Below are 16,923 nucleotides of genomic sequence, written 5' to 3'. Positions count from 1 at the left end.
TATGTGTACTCATTAGTATGTCTCGCAAAATTAAGCATCACACATTACTCACAGATCACAAGTGGTATTCCCTGGAATCTGGCTGGCAACAAGTTTCCTAGATTTCCAGCACTACTCCACCTTTGGAAATAAATTTATCGCAATAACGAATTTCCATTGATTTTTTGGCAATGACAGTAGTAGTAGTAGTAGTAGTAGTAGTAGTTCTCACAACATTAAGCATCACACATTACTCACTGACCACAAGTGGCATTCCCTGGAGTCTTGCTGGCAATAAGTCTTCCTAGATGTCCAGCACTACACCACCTTTGCTAATGAATTTGCGTTATCGCAATAACGATTTTCCATTCATTTTTGGCAATGACCATTGTTCTTTACTAGTTTCCATGAAGAACAATTACTTTCTGGACACATGAAACCATTAGTCTATTTTCGATATGTGAACGACACATTTTGTTTCTTCAGTAACCAAACGTAGACAAATAACTTTTTCTCCCTACTCAATAAAATGCGTCCCACGTTAAAGTATACTTATGAAAGAGAGTGTAACTCGTCCATAGCTTTCCTTGATATATTGGTAACAAAAACACCATCCAGTTACCTTACAGCAATATACCTCAAATCTACATTTACGAGACTGTATACACACTGGATGAGGAATTTAAAATGATTACTAGTGCCCTATCAAAGAATGGATACCCTCTTGGTGTGATTAGGTCAGTTATACAAAGAAAAATATCTGAGTTTTCTGAAACTAAAATACAAACAGTTACTAAATGTCCAATATGTCTTCGTTTACCGTGGTTGGGGACAGTAAGTGAGAAATTCGTCAAACAACTCAGTTCAAGAGTTAAAATGTTATTTTGCTTCAAATGTGCGTATTGTGTTGTCTACGAGAACTTAAATGTCATTCTCTCAAATAGATGTTTCTCCCTCTCATCATAATAATAATGAAATGTACAATTTTGATTGTATTTGCGGTACCAACTATGTGGGTCAAACAACTTTGATATTGAATGGGAGATTCCAACAGCATATGCCTAGATAAATCAGAAATGGAACATACCGAGCAATGGATGTACTTGCCAATATATAAGAGCCTTCAGTAACTGACTATCATTAAAAACCCGTTATGTGCAGTGAACTTCAGCACGAACTCATTCTCAATTCTGAGTCGTGCTCACTCCACATTCCATCTAAGAATCTTGGAGACTATTCAGGTTTAGTTGAGGAGGAATTCGCCGTGTAAACAGAGAGAATGTCTGTTAGGTTTGAGCGTGATTTGCCTCTAGGAGCTTCGAAAAATATCATAACGTTCCTTTATATTTTAATCGCTTCTCTTTTTTGTTGTTTGTTTTATGTTTCACCCATATACAGAACGCAACGTTACTTTATTTTAATAATGTATGGTATTACTGTTATTTTGATGTGTGAATTTTAAATAAACAAATCTGTATTCAAAACATAAAAGTGTCTCGTATTCCTTTTAAAACGAAATAACTTTTCGTTTATACAACCAAGACAACAACCGATTCATATATGTAACATATATATACACATATATATATATACTAGCAGAAGTACCCGCCGTTGACTGGATTCAAAAACAGCCTACAGAAAATGGACTGTGATTTATGAAAGTATGATAGGTTATGAAAAAGAGGGGGTTGTAAAGAGATAGGGTTTGATACTAAAAAGAATTACCCTAAGCAAAATATGATGAAAGTAAAGATAATTTTCGCAAAAATATATTTTTTATATCAACTTTGTTTTCATTCGTAGCCAAGAGAGACCAACCAAATGATGTTTCCTTACAAAGAGAAAATGTTGCACATATAATAAAATAAATATACAAGAAATAAATGTTACCATAGTCAATAAAAGTTACTTTTATGGTAGAAAAGTTCATTGGTTTGTATTTTTAAGTAGTTTGATTTTTTTTTTTATTTCACGAACCGGTTTAAAAAAAATCAAAATGGCAGCGACTTTGAAGTGGAGAGGCCCGTTTTCAATTTTAAGGAGGGGCACCTGAGCATTCTGTGTTAACAATTTAAGAGAGTTTCCTCAACGTAAGGAATATTTATAAACATATTTTAATGGTTTCCGTTATTTTGTGCTTGAGGAATATTCGATTATGGCATGTGTAGTTTATATAAAAATTAATTTAAGTAGTTATCGTCTCAAATTTCGTTTTAATTTCGGTTCGCTCAAATTATTTCAAGTAAAGAGCATTAAAAACTATTTCAAAATAAAAGAAAAACATGAACTGAACTTTTATTGACTATGGTAACATTTATTTCTTGTATATTTATTTTTTCGGGTAGTCGTTTGTTGGCTTTTCTGCTAAACACTCTTACTAAATAATATCGACGAAATATCGAAAAATAAAGAAACAAAAAGAATTTTGAAAAATAATGAAGCTTTACTTACTTTAGTAAAATAATCCGAAACAGCAAAATGGGATATTAAAAAAGTAAACACGCAATTACTTTAGTTTTTTTAAGCAAAGAATCGATATAAATATGAATAAGAAGAAAATGGCGCCCTTTTCAAACAGAACAGCTTCGTTTTAGTTTTACAGTATTGAACGGTGTAGTATTGCGCCGTCGGATTCAGGGTTGTACTGTTGTAATGTAAATAACACGTAGAAAGGGTTGTAATTAACTGAATTCCTTCTAGTACACTGACAAAAAAGCTTGAACAGATATATAAATAAAAATAAAAAAGGTTATGCTAATGTTTTTAAAAAGACACGTAATCACGTGAGCAGGATCTTTTCCTTCTTTTGACACGATAACAAGTAACGTTCTTATTTTTTATTATTTATCTATTTATCTATTTTCGAAAGAGTGCCAGGTGCAAGTGGAGAATGAAAAAAAACAGAGTTATGCAAAATTTGTATCGAGAATTGTCTAAAGTTCCGACTTTTTTTTTGGGGGGGGGCTTTCACTTTAATAAGAACGTGAATTCATGAGGTGAATTTATTCGACACAATATGATTCAACTAAAAAAATAAATAAAGCTAACGTGAATTAAGATTAAAGTCAAGATTTTATTGTGGACCCTCGTCCTTTAAAAAAAAAACTTGTTAAACTTTTTGACATATTTACATTCTATGGAGGTCAGGCGCGAACGAACAACCAATAATTTTATTATACCATATTTCTTCAAACTGAAACATAATTATCAAAGTATACTTACGCAAATAGATATGAAAAGTCTTTGTTAAAGTTTGTGCCATATTCTCATGGAGTACAGGCGCGAACGCAGACCCCACAATTTTTATGAACCACCGTTCTGCCAGATCAAACATACTCATTCCTGATCCTCGATACATTTTCTATCATTATATGCAATCAGTTTTTTTTTTAAATAGTCAACCGTATAGGAGCCTATTCGTGACGAGACACACACACACAGACGTTCAGCTTTATATTATAGATATAAATTACATTCAAATATTACTAAGGACTCCTTCCGAGTCTTTACTGAGGGAAAGAGAGCATGCTATCCTGCTAATTGAATAAAAAGATTTCCGTTCGAAATTCCAAGCTCATTTTCGTGTTCGACGGATAGATTCCCGAGTTCGACAAGATACACCTGAAATGTCAAAGCGAAACATTGTAAAATAACACTCGTGTTCCGAAGTAGTCGGAAGAATCCAAATAATACGAAACATCAATCAAATAGAAATATGGCTCTGTTTATTATTGAGCACTATTTCATAACACTATAAGAATTCATTGGGACTAAGAGTATAATTTTCAACTAGTTCAATTAGTGTCACACGCCCCAACCCACTGAAGGAGGTATATTTATTAAATAAACATGTTCCTTTCGAATCAAGCTTACATCTAGTCGTCAAGTTCTTATACAAAATTAATTTTCAAGAACGGACTTTACTCCAAGTGAACGATCGCTGTAATCAAGATAAAACAATTGGGATTACTTATGCATGACTATTATTTAACGCCTCACAATGCGATAATTTCGATCACGATTGCGATTGTATTAATTTTGGACTGATTGGAGGTTGGCTGGCGGTAATAACACTGATAAAGAACCCGCCCAACCTTCAGACGCAAGCACCTGTGTAAATTGGTTTAGTCTTTTGTCCGGTTATCAGTGTTTGGAATTTTTTTTCAGACCCAAAATAAATCTAGTCTACACCATTCTTGTACCTATTTACTATGCCTCCCCACGGGACAGAGTTAGACACCAGGGTCGTTTTTTAACGTGGAGAAAAGGAACAAAAATAAAAATTGTCTCAGTCGTGAAGGATTTCTCCTCCAACGAAAGAGAACAAGAAATAGAAGTGCAGCACCTCTCTCGATTACAGTACGAAGATAATCTGGTGCAATTCTAGGCGGTCTTTTCTTCCTCTCTTAGAAAAAGACTTAGATCTTTTGCAAGTGAATGCAATTCCACGACCCATATATAAGAAAGTTGTATTTTCTTTGTAAATAAAATTTTAAAAAGGGGTTTTAATATGAATATTATACACAAAAAAGACAGATCTATAAGAGTACATATATATATATATGTAATTTTTTACAATTATAAGAAAATATATATTATTGAGGTACATATTTTTAAAATAATATTTCGAATTGCAAAATATATAAGCTCAATTGATGTGAATTTTCGTCTCATTCAAAGAAACGTGTGTAAGATGTACTAATAAGAAAATGTAGGCGTTTGTATTTTAAAAACTAATAAAAAATTATAATTGTCAATTAACTATATCTGTTAGTTTGGGAAATTTCGAAAAATAACTGCTTTCTTTTATCGAATTTAAATAAGCAACTCGGCAGGATTGGAGTTTAGGTGGCGATTAACCTCGTACCCAAAGCAACCCAAACGAAAAGTGAAAGGAACACAAATATCACCGGTTTATATCCCTGGAAACAGTGACCATTTTTATTTACATTGTAAACATATAGAACTTTTTATAATTAAAAAAAATTAAATAATACGAACAGAATTGTGCTGGTACTTTTGCAGAATTGCTTTGCAACTAACAATTTAATTTTCTTCTTTTTTTTTTGTTTTACAAAATCCATATTTTTTTTTACAAAAACAATTGAAAAAGAGAAACTGAAAAATTGATACGCGTGTAGGGTTAATTTTAATATAAATGGTCGATTAATTATTCACGTGGTCAATTATTGCTTTTACGACCACCGCCAAACCGAAAGTTATGTAGGTTTAAATTAAAGCTAGAGAATCGAAAAGAGGGGATGACTTTCGAAAATATCGGTGAAAAAAAGCGACTCGTCTCTGTAAAAAAGTGCCCAGTTGAGGGTGAAGAAATTATTGTTTTTAGCCAATTTTTCGGAATTTGTCGTCTGAAGGGTCGAGTTTTACAACGATACTGATTTTGTGAAAATCAGTCGCCTCTGTCGAAAGTTTTAGGCAGACATGCAAACATACATGCATACATTAAATACTGGTAACTAAAAATTTTCGACCCAAACTGATTAAAAAAGCTTGCCTTATCTCTGCATACCCTTTATGTAAAATTTCAAATATTTAGACCAGAAATTGTCTGAGTAATTTGGTAGAAACCGCAGAGGTTAACTTTTGTTTTAACTTTGACCCATATTATGACCCTTAAAATTTATTGTTTTGTGCTCAACCCAAGTTATTAAGTCAGATCCATGTCCAAGGAACCTATATCTAAATTTTCAATTGTTTAGACCCAAAATTGGCGGAGAAGTTTGGTAGAGTTCCCAAAGATTAATCGTTAGACTTTTACCCCTTAGCACTCAAATTTCTGGTCGACAACGGATTACAAAGATTTACCCAAATCTCAATGCCCTGCATATCAAATTTCGAGTCTGTATATTGAAAATTGACAGAGTTATTGTATAGGGAAATGTACACAGACGGACACACAGACAAACAGACAGCCAGACACTTTCACTTTTATGCATATATATATACTAGAATTTCTGCCCGGCGTTGCCCGGGTGTTAGGATGTGTCTGTTGTGCAAAAGAAAAAGTGGTAGTAAGAAGGCAGACTCGAAACCGTATCGCAAAGGAGGAATAGAACGGGGGAAAAACTGACCTCTTTGCGGTTACGACCACCGCCAAAACTGAAGTGACTTATGTTTAAATTAAGGCTAGACAATCGAAAGGGGGGGATATCTTTCAAAAATATCGGCGAAAAAAGCGACTACCCCCTGTGGAAAAGTGTGTAGTTGAAGGTGAAGATATTAATGTTTTTAGCGAATTTTTAAATATTTGTCGTATGAAAGGTCGAAATTCAAAACGATAATAAACTTAGGAGAATCCGTCACCTCGGTCAAAAGCTTTAGGCAGACATGCAAACATACATACATACATACATTTATATATTGCCAAATAGAAAATTTTCGACCCGAACCAATGAAATAGCTTGCCCTATCTCTGAATACCCTTTATGTAAAATTTAAAATATTTAGACCAGAAATTGCTTGAGTAATTTGGTGGAGACTCCGGAGGTCAATTTTTTTTAAACTTTGGCTCCTATTATGACCCCTTAAAATTCATTGTTTTGGGCTCAAATTCAGTTATTAAGTTAGATCCATGTCCAAGAAACCTATATCTAAAATTTCAAGTGTTTAGACCCAAAATTGTCGGAGGAGCTTGGTAGAGTTCTCAAAAGTCAAATTTCTAACAGCCAAATTTCTGGCCGAAACCCGATCACAAAGATTTTTCCAAATCTCAGTACTTTGTATATCAAACTTCGGGTCTGTAGATTAAAAATTGACAGACTCATTGCGTAGGGAAATGTACACATATACACACACCGACAGAACAGACACACACACATACACACACGTTCACTTTTATAGATATACTAGCATGGGTGCCCGGCGTTGCCCGGGTGTTTGGAGGTGCATGCTTAACAAAACAAAAAAAAAACGGTAATTTTTTTTAAATTTGACTCCTATTATGACCACTAAAAATTTATTGTTTTGGGGTTCAAATTGAGCTATTAAGTTAGATCCATGTTCAAGAAATCGATATCTAAAAGGTCAAGTGTTTTGACCAAAAATTCTCGGGCGAGTTTGGTAGAGTTCTCAAAGGTCAAATCGTTGAATCTTGACCCTTTAACAGCAAAATTTCTAGCACAAAACCGATCACATTGATTTTTCCAAATCTCAGTACCCTGTATATCAAATTTCGAGTCTGTAGACTGAAAATTAACAGAGTTATTGCGAAGGAGAATGTACACAGATACCCAGAGAGACAGACAAACACACAGACACGTTCACTTTTATAGATATACAAGCATTTCACTTTTATATATATATATATATATATATATATATATATATATATATATATATATATATATATACTAGCATGGGTGCCCAGCGTTGCCCGGGTATTTCTAGGTGTATGTTCAGCAAAAAAAAAAAAACTGCCAATTTTTTTTACTTTGAACCCTATTATGATCCCTTAAAAATTATTGTTTTGGGCTCAATTTGAGTTAAGTTAGATCCATGCCCAAGGAACCTATATCTAAAATGTCAGGTATTTTGGCCAAAAACTGTCGGAGGAGTTTGGTAGAGTTCTCAAAAGTCAAATCGTTGACCTCTTAATAGCCAAATTTCTGGCCCAAAACCGATCACATCGATTGGCCCAAATCTTAGTACCCTGTATATCAAATTCCGAGTATGTAGACTGAAAATTTACACAGACACACAGACACACAGACACAGACACACAGACAGACACGTTCACTTTTATAGATATACTAACATGACTGCTCGGCGTTGCCCGGTTATTTGGAGATGTATGTTGAGCAAAAAAAAAAGTGGTCGATTGTTTAACTTTGACCACTATTATGAGCCCTTAAAATTTAATGTTACGGGCTATAATTAAGTTAGATTAGTGTCCAATGAACCTATATCTTAAATTTCTAGTGTTTAGACCGAAAATTGTCGGAGGCGTTTGGTAGAGTTCTCAAAGGTCAAATCGTTTAACTTTGAGCCTTTACTGCCGAATTTCTGGCCGAACACCGATCACGTAGATTTTCCCAAATCTCAGTACCCTGTATATCAAATTTCGACTCTGTAGACTGAAAATTAACAGAGTTATTGCGGAGGAAAATGTACACAGACACACAGACAGACACACAGACAGGCACGTTCACTTTTATAATATACTAGCATGGGTGCCCGGCGCTGCCCGGGTGTTTGGAGGTGTGTGCTGAGCAAAAAATAAATAAACGACGATCAATTTTTTTAAACTTTGACCCCAATTATCACCCCTCAAAATTTATTGTTTTTGGCTCAGATCAAGTTATTAATTAAAGCCCATGTCCAAAGAACCGATATCTGAAATTTCAGGTGTTTAGACCCCAAATTCTCAGTAGAGTTCTCAAAGGTCAAATTGTTAAACTTTGACCCCTTAACAGCGAAATTTTTGGCCGAATACCGATCCCATCGATTTTCTCAAATCTGATTATTCTGTATATCAAATTTCGAGTCTGTAGACTAAAAATTGACAGTGCTGTTGTCCAGGGAAATGTATGCACACACAGACAGACGCACAGACATACAGAGATGTTCACTATTATAGATATACTTGCATTTAAGCCCGTTGTTGCCCGGCTGTTTAGATGTGTCTGTTAAGCAAAAAAAAAGGTCAATTGTTTTTAAATTTTACCACTATTATGACCCCTTAATATTTATTGTATTGGGCTCAAATAAAGTTATTAAGTTAGATCTATGTCCAACAAACCTATATTTAAAATTTCAAGTGTTAAGACTCCAAATTGTCGGAGGAGATTTGTAGAGTTCTCCAAGGTGAAATCATTGAACTTGACCCCTTAACGGCCACATTTCTGGCCGAACACCGATCACATAGATTTTCCCAAATCTCAGTTCCCGGTATATCAAATTTGGAGTCTGCAGACTGAAAGTTAACAGAGTTATTGTGAAGGAAAATGTACACAGATACACAGATAGATAAACACAGAGACACACAGACACGTTCACTTTTATAGATATACTAGCATGGGTGCCCGGCGTTGCCCGGGTATTTAGAAATGTATGCTGAGCAAAAAAAAAACGGTCAATTGTTTTAACTTTGACCCCTATAATGACCTCTTAACATTTATTGTTTTGGGCTCAAATTAAGTTATTAAGTTAGAGCCATGTCCAAGGAAACTATATCTAAAATTTCAAGTGTTTAGACCCAAAATTGTCGGAGGAGTTTGGTAGAGTTCCGAAAGGAAAATCGTTGAACTTTGGCCCCTTAACAGCCGAATTTCTGGCCGCAAACCGATCACATACAATTTCCATAATCTCAGTGGACTGTATATCAAATTTCGAGTCTGTAGACTAAAAAGATTTATTGCGTAGGAAAATTTACACACACGGACACGTTCACTTTTAATAATTAAACAAAAAATATATACGTACTAGCATGGGTACCCGGCGTTGCCCGGTTGTTTGGAGGTGTATGCTGAGCAAAAAAAAAAGGTTAATTTTTTTTAACTTTGACTCCTATTATGGCCATTAAAAATTTATTGTTTTGTGCTCAAATCAGGTTATAAAGTTAGATCCATGTCCAAGTTATCTATATCCAACATTTCAGGTATGCAGACCCAAAAATTATCGGAGGAGTTTGGTAGAGTTCTAAAAGGTCAAATCGTTTAACGTTGACCACTTAACAGCAAAATTTCTAGCCCAAAACCGATCACATCGATTTTCCCAAATATCCGTACCCTGTATATCAAACTTATATAGATGTATAGATAGATAGACTAATATCTTAAACAAAAATATAGACGTACTAGCATGGGTGTGCGGCGTTGCCCGGGTATTACGAGGTGCATATTGAGTAAAAAAATAAAAAGCGGTCATTTTTTTTTTAATTTTGACCCCTATTATGATCCCTTAAAATTTATTGAATTGGGCTCAAATTAAGTTATTACGTTAGATCCCTGTCCAAGGAACCGATATCTAAAGATTTAAGTGTTTAGACTAGACATTGTCTGAGGAGTTAGGTAGAATTCTCAAAGGTAAAATCATGAACTTTGACTCCTTAACAGCCAAATTTCTAGCTGAAAATCAATCACGTAGATTTTCCCAAATTTCAATACCCTGTATAGCAAATTTCGAGTCTGCAGACTGAAAATTGACAGAGGTATTGTGTAGGGAATTGTACACACACACACACAGACACAGACACACAGATACACAGACACGTTAACTTTTATAGATATACCAGCATTTCAACCCGGCGTTGCCCGGGTGTTTGGAGGTGTATGTTGAGCAACACAAAAAAAGCGGTCAATTATTTTCATTTTGATCCCTATTCAACACCTTAAAATTTATTGTTTTGGGCTCAGATCAAGTTATTAAGTTAGATACATGTCCAAGGAACCTATATCTAAAATTTCAAGATTTTAGACTCAAAATTGTCGGAAGAGTTTGGTAGAGTTCTCAAAGGTCAGATCGTTGAACTTTGACCCCTTAATCTACAAATTTCTGGCCGAAAACCGATCACACCGATTTTCGCAAATCTCAGCACCCTGTATATCAAATTTCGAATCTGTAGACTTTAAATTAACAGAGTTATTGCGTAGGTAAATGTAGACATATAGATACACAGATACACAGACAGACAGACAGACAGACACTTTCACTTTTATAGACATATAAATGGATATTCAATCACAATTATATTATTATATGTAATGTAGATACTTATATATAAATATATAATTATCCACTGACATTTGTTTCATCGTATACTGTCATCAACGTTGCTGAATCTCGCTAGATTCTAAATCAGGCCCCCCATGGTAAGAACTCTAAACCTCTTCCACTATGCTATCTCGCACGACTGCTGAATCCCGATTTATATACGTGTTATTTTTTTTTTTTTGTTTTTGTTTGCGATACATCCAGTAGTTCTGCGAGATAGCCCAATGGTAGAGGTTAAGACTTCTTAGACGGCGAAACAAGTATCAGTGGATGACTATATTTTAAACAATACATATGCTGCTCCTTATTTGGAGGTACTAAATTGGTCAAAGGGAAAATTATTCCCAACTCGCATTTAGGTAAGAATACACTTTCGTATCAATAATTGAATTTATTCCAAAAACAAATAATAACACACACACACGCACACACACACACACACACACACACATATATATATATATATATATATATATATATATATATATATATATATATATATATATAAATTTAGTATTCTTTCCTAAGTTTACAAACTAAATAATTCTGCAAAATTAGAATATAAATATTAATACTAAGATTTATAGGACATTAATATTCGAGATAGGGTATTACTATAAAAAAAATCAATTTAAACACTATGAATTTTTATTTACAACAATTCGAATACTAGTTCTTATCCTCAGACGAAAATAATTAGAAAAATAATATTCATAGGCAGGCTATTATTTTGTTGATTAGCACAAATATAAACACACATACACACACACACACACACACACACACACACGCATATATATATAGAAAGTGAGAGAAAGAGAGAGAGAGAGAGAGAGATAGAAAGAGAGAGAGAGAGGAGAGGGAGAGAACGTAGGGGAGATACATAGATCTTATAATACAATATAATACAAATCAATATATATCTATAAACCTGAACGTGTCTGTGTGTGTGTCTGTGTGTGTGTCTGTTTGTGTGTGTATACATTTCCCTACGCAATAACTCTGTCAATTTTCAATCTACAGACTCGAAATTTGATATACAGGGTACTGAGATTTGGAAAAATCTTTGTGATCGGTTTTCGGCTAGAAATTTGCCTGTTAACTGGTCAAAGTTCAACGATTTGACCTTTGAGAACTCTACCAAATTCCTCCCACAATTTTGGGTCTAAACACTAGAGATTTTAGACATAGGGTGCTTGGACATGGATCTAATTGATTTGAGCCCCAAATAATAAATGTTAAAGGGTCTTAATAGGAATTACGTTAAAAAAAATTGACCGCTTTTTTTTTTCTCCACGTACACCTTAAACACCCGGGCAACGCCGGACAGAAATGCTAGTGTATCTATCTATCTATCTCTCTCTCTCTCTCTCTTTCTCTCTCTCTCTCTCTCTCTCTCTATATATATATATATATATATATATATATATTAGTGAACGTGCCTCTCTGTGTGTCTGTGTCTGTGTACATTTCCCTACGCAATAACTCTGTCAATTTTTAGTCTACAGACACGAAATTTGTGTACTGAGAATTTGGAAAATCTATGTGATTGATTTGCGGTCAAAGTTCAACGATTTCACTTTTGAGAACTCTACCAAACTCCTCCGACAATTTTGGGTCTAAACACTTGAAATTTTAAATATAGGTTACTTGGACATTGATCTAAGTTAATAACTTAATTTGATCTCAAAACAATGAATGTTAAGGGGTGATAATACGGGTCAAAGTTTTAAAAAATTTACCGCCTTTTTTTTTTTTTTTTTGCTCAGCATACACCTCCAAACACCCGGGCAACGCCAGGCACCAATGCTAATATATCTATAAAAAAGTGAACGTGTCTGTATGTCTGTGTGTCTGTCTGTACATTTCCGTACACAATAACTCTGCCAATTTTCAGCCTACAGACTCGAAATTTGACATACAGTGTACTGAAATTTGGGAAAATCTTTGTGGTCCGTTTTCGGCCAGAAATCTGGCTATTAGCAGGTCCTTTGACCTTTGAGATCTCTACCAAACTCCTCCGACAATTTTGGGTCTAAACACTTAAGATTTTAGATATAGGTTTCTTGGACATGGATCTTACTTAATAGCTTGCTTTGAGCCCAAAACAATAAATGTTAAGGAGTCTTAATAGGGATCAAATTTCAAAAAAGATTACCGCTTTTTTTCTTTGCTAAACATACCCGGGCAACGCCGGGCTGAAATGCTAGTAGTAATATACACGTAAAGAGTAAGTCTCAACCCTGCATAATACATAATTAATTTGTAAATAAACATACCTCTCGGGAATTTAGTAATTTGATTATAAACACCAGAGATATTCCAAAAGTAATGCTTACTATTTTTTATTCCATCCGAATAGATCAGAGGGGATTGCAAATTACATTGTTATGATGACTAACGTAAAGGGTTTATGATCTGTAAGTTTCATCGCTTTGTTGCAGATATTTATGGTGAAAGGCTCTTCGAAATGAATCTCGCTATAGATATACGTCAGAAGCAGAGATGTGTCATTGAAGTCCTGCTACATTGTGAACGGTGATGACTATGAAAATGTTAATTGTGTTGCGTGGGAGATGGTGGTGTTTATATGTCTGATGTATACTCTGGTGCTAAGAAAAATGTATGTGTGTTTGAATGTGTGTACGTGGCACTTTTAATGCATTTTGCCCATGCTTCGTCTCATCTAGTTGTGTTGATGCGTGCCTGTTGACATATAACAACATATACATAACGACATTCCTGTTCTTCTATTGTTTCTTCTGGGAGGTTCACTCACGTATTGGGGAGCCGGACTAGCTTTAGAGGGAGACACTTCGCAAGGCAGACCAAGATGATGTGTGTTTTTATATGTTCTATTCACTCCCAGGTCTTTTTCATGGCAGAGGAGTGATCGACAAGCTCTGCTTTGGGGTGGTTCTTCTAAGCCGTCGTTCCCTCTAAACACATCGAATCTAGCTCAGGGATGCTTATGCAGACCGGAACACGTGACATGCGACACGCCACTTCCATTCACCTGTTTGGATTCTTTTCGGTACAAACTTGGTCGGTAACTTGTAAGTTGTACAACGTTTGACGCGTTTGACAACCTGTCACAATATAGCGATGTCCACGCATCATAGATAGGTATATAACCATATAGATAGATAGATAGATAGAAAGATAGATAGATATATATATATATAGATAGATAGATAGATAGATAGATAATTTATTTCTTCTACTCGGCCACTCTATAACTATTATGCCACTCACATTTTCGTAGATGTTCAACTTTTTATGTAAATAATTAGAAGGCTTTATTTTGGAACCACCAAACCAAATGACAAGCGCACTCTAGACCCCCATGCACAGCCATCGTTCATTACTGGCAAGAGTGCACTGTGAATGGAGAAGACTATATAGAAAAATACATTCTTGAGCACAACAGGTCGCTCGCTTTATGTGCACCGCTCACGACTTCCTTGATTTTTCTTAATTTTGAATTTAAAAACAGGAGGCCTTACTTTTGGAGCAACCATTTTTAAATGAATAATGATATACCCTTCAGAAATATATCTCAATATTGCATAAAAACATACGAAACGTGTAAATCTATATATCTTTAAAAGTGAGAATGTGTGTTTGAGGACATTTCTCAACCGATATACTCAACCACTGCAGGCTTAATTTTATCATTAAGGATATTCACCCATGTAAAAAAGAACAGCTTTTTAATCTATTTGTATCCGGAAAAAATTGATTAAGGATAAAAAATTTAAAATTGGTATGTTGGGGGTCATTGGATTTTTATGTGTTTGCTAACTGTTTCACAAATGCGCATGCTTGAATTGCTCAGGTGACGGATTACTTGTGTAAATGATAAGGAGTTTTGTAAACACTATTGTAAGATTGAGTCAAACTGACTAATAGTTATCGTACTTTAGGTTTTAGTTTCAATCTCATCTCGAGCATTTTTTTTTATTTCCAAGAGGTTTACTGTTTAAAAAAAATCATAGTATTCGCATGCATGTGTCTCGGTTTTTGTATTAATTAAAATATAAATGGACTGCTATTGTCTTAAGTAAAATATCTATCGACGAGTTAGAAGTATTTTTTAATCAAAAATCGTTGCAAAGATTGCGATAAATAATTAGAAATAAGTTAAAATGAACAACACATACTACAGTACTTGAAGTGTATGTTTTAATTGGATAAAAGTTTTAAAAATTGGTACGTGGGGGTCATAAGACTTTTATCTGTTTTACGAATGCGCATGCGTGATTTGTTCACGTGACAAATTACTTATGTTAAGAATAAGTAGGTTTGTAAACACTATTTACAGACTGAGTCAAGCTGTACTAATAGTTATTGTAATTTAGGCTTTGGTTTCGATCTCAGCTTGAGCATTTTTTTTACTTACAAGAAGTGTACTGTTTAGAAAAAAACATAATAATCACATTTTCTCTTAGAAAAAAAGGTTAAACTGAAGAACAGCTATACAGCTATTACACTACTTTATAATTGTTTTTCATTCAATAAAAACTGTGTTATTTGATTTTTTTTTACTTGTGAGATATTAAAAGTAACTTAAGAAAAGAAGAACAGATGATAAAATGTATGTTTTTCAGCTGAAATTTGTTTATATTTCATGCAAAATACTTTCAACAAATAAACGATTCAAATTCGATCGTATTTTGTTTTAATTCTTCGGACTACTATTCACATTTTTTTCCCAACGTTTCAGCAAATGTAACCTCAAACCCTTTATCAAGTATGTTTAGTTGAACAAGGGCATTTTTCTGGTGACCTTACATAAGTTAAAACGAAACATGCTCTAGTTCCGTCAGTCTTGAATGGGTAGAATCATTTTTGCATCATATTGCTAGTATCCTCTTCCTACAAGAAAAGTAAGAACCTTAAACATATTAATTTTTCAGATGCACCACCCTACTAGTTATTGCTATATGCCACTACCTATTTTACAGACTACTGTACACACACACACGCGCACACGCACACATATATATATGTGTGTGTGTGTATGCATGTATATATACATATACGCATATATATATATATATATATATATATATATATATATAAAAGCGAAAATGTATGTTCGCTTTTTGTGTATGTCCAAGAAAGGCTTTTTTCAGAGAAGCGGTTGGTCGCCTAACAACTTTTTAAAACTTTTTATATCACATGTAAATCGTAATATCTCAGAGTTAACAACGAAGCTCGCCTGTCTATTTAATTTGCTCGACTTCGGGAAGATAAATATTCAACAGTTTTCGCTCGCCGCATGTAGGTTAGGCCTTTTCCTATGTTTCCCCTACCCCCAACGTCTAGGAAAAAAAAATCAAAAAAAGCATTCCCGCACTAAATGAAATGCTACCCAGCAGTCAAAACTTGACTTCATTAAGTCATTAAAACGTGCACCTGCTATTTTAAGTAATTAAATAAATTCAAACGCGTTTCTGTTAGCATCTCGCGGTGGCGCAATGGTTAACGTCGCACGTTTTCATTTCACACTTTAATTTACAACTTTGCCTCAAGGGTTCGGGTTCGATCCTCATGCTTACCTACCAAAACATTTTTATTTTAACCCCCCCCCCTGGAGTTTATATTTACCCAAAACCACACAGACCTTCAAACATCCGGGCAACGCCGGGTACCCCTCGCTAGTAAAATATATATCTCACCTGTCTGTTTAAATGTATGTATGTCTTAAACATTTGTCAGAGGCGACGGATTTACACGAGATCAGTACCGTTTTTAAATTTGACTCTTCGGACGACAAATATCGAAAAATTAGCTAAAAACATTAATTCTTCACTTTTCTTCAGGAAAGGGTCGCTTTTTTTCGCCGATATTTTCGAAAGCCATCCACTGTTTTCGATTGACTAGCCTTAATTTAAATATTCATCACTTCCGGTTTCGCGATGGACGCAACAGCAAACACGTCACGTTTTTTTACCTTCTTTTCCTACCTGCCTACTACTATTTGTTTCGTTTTTCTCAACAGACACCTTCAAACACATGGTCAATGCCGGGCACCCAGGCTAGTTTATAATATAAATCACACCTGTCTGTTTAAATGTGTGTTTGGATGTATGCATGTATGTATATATTTCGGCCTAAAACTTTCGACAGAGGCGACGGACTTTCAGGAGATCGGAATCATCTTGAAGCTCTATCTCCCGGACGACAAACACCGAAAAATTAACTAAA

Source organism: Euprymna scolopes, chromosome 33 (assembly GCF_053919585.1).
Source record: "Euprymna scolopes isolate OS-2025 chromosome 33, ASM5391958v1, whole genome shotgun sequence".
In the NCBI taxonomy this organism is placed as follows: domain Eukaryota; kingdom Metazoa; phylum Mollusca; class Cephalopoda; order Sepiida; family Sepiolidae; genus Euprymna; species Euprymna scolopes.
This window is presented reverse-complemented; position numbering follows the sequence as displayed.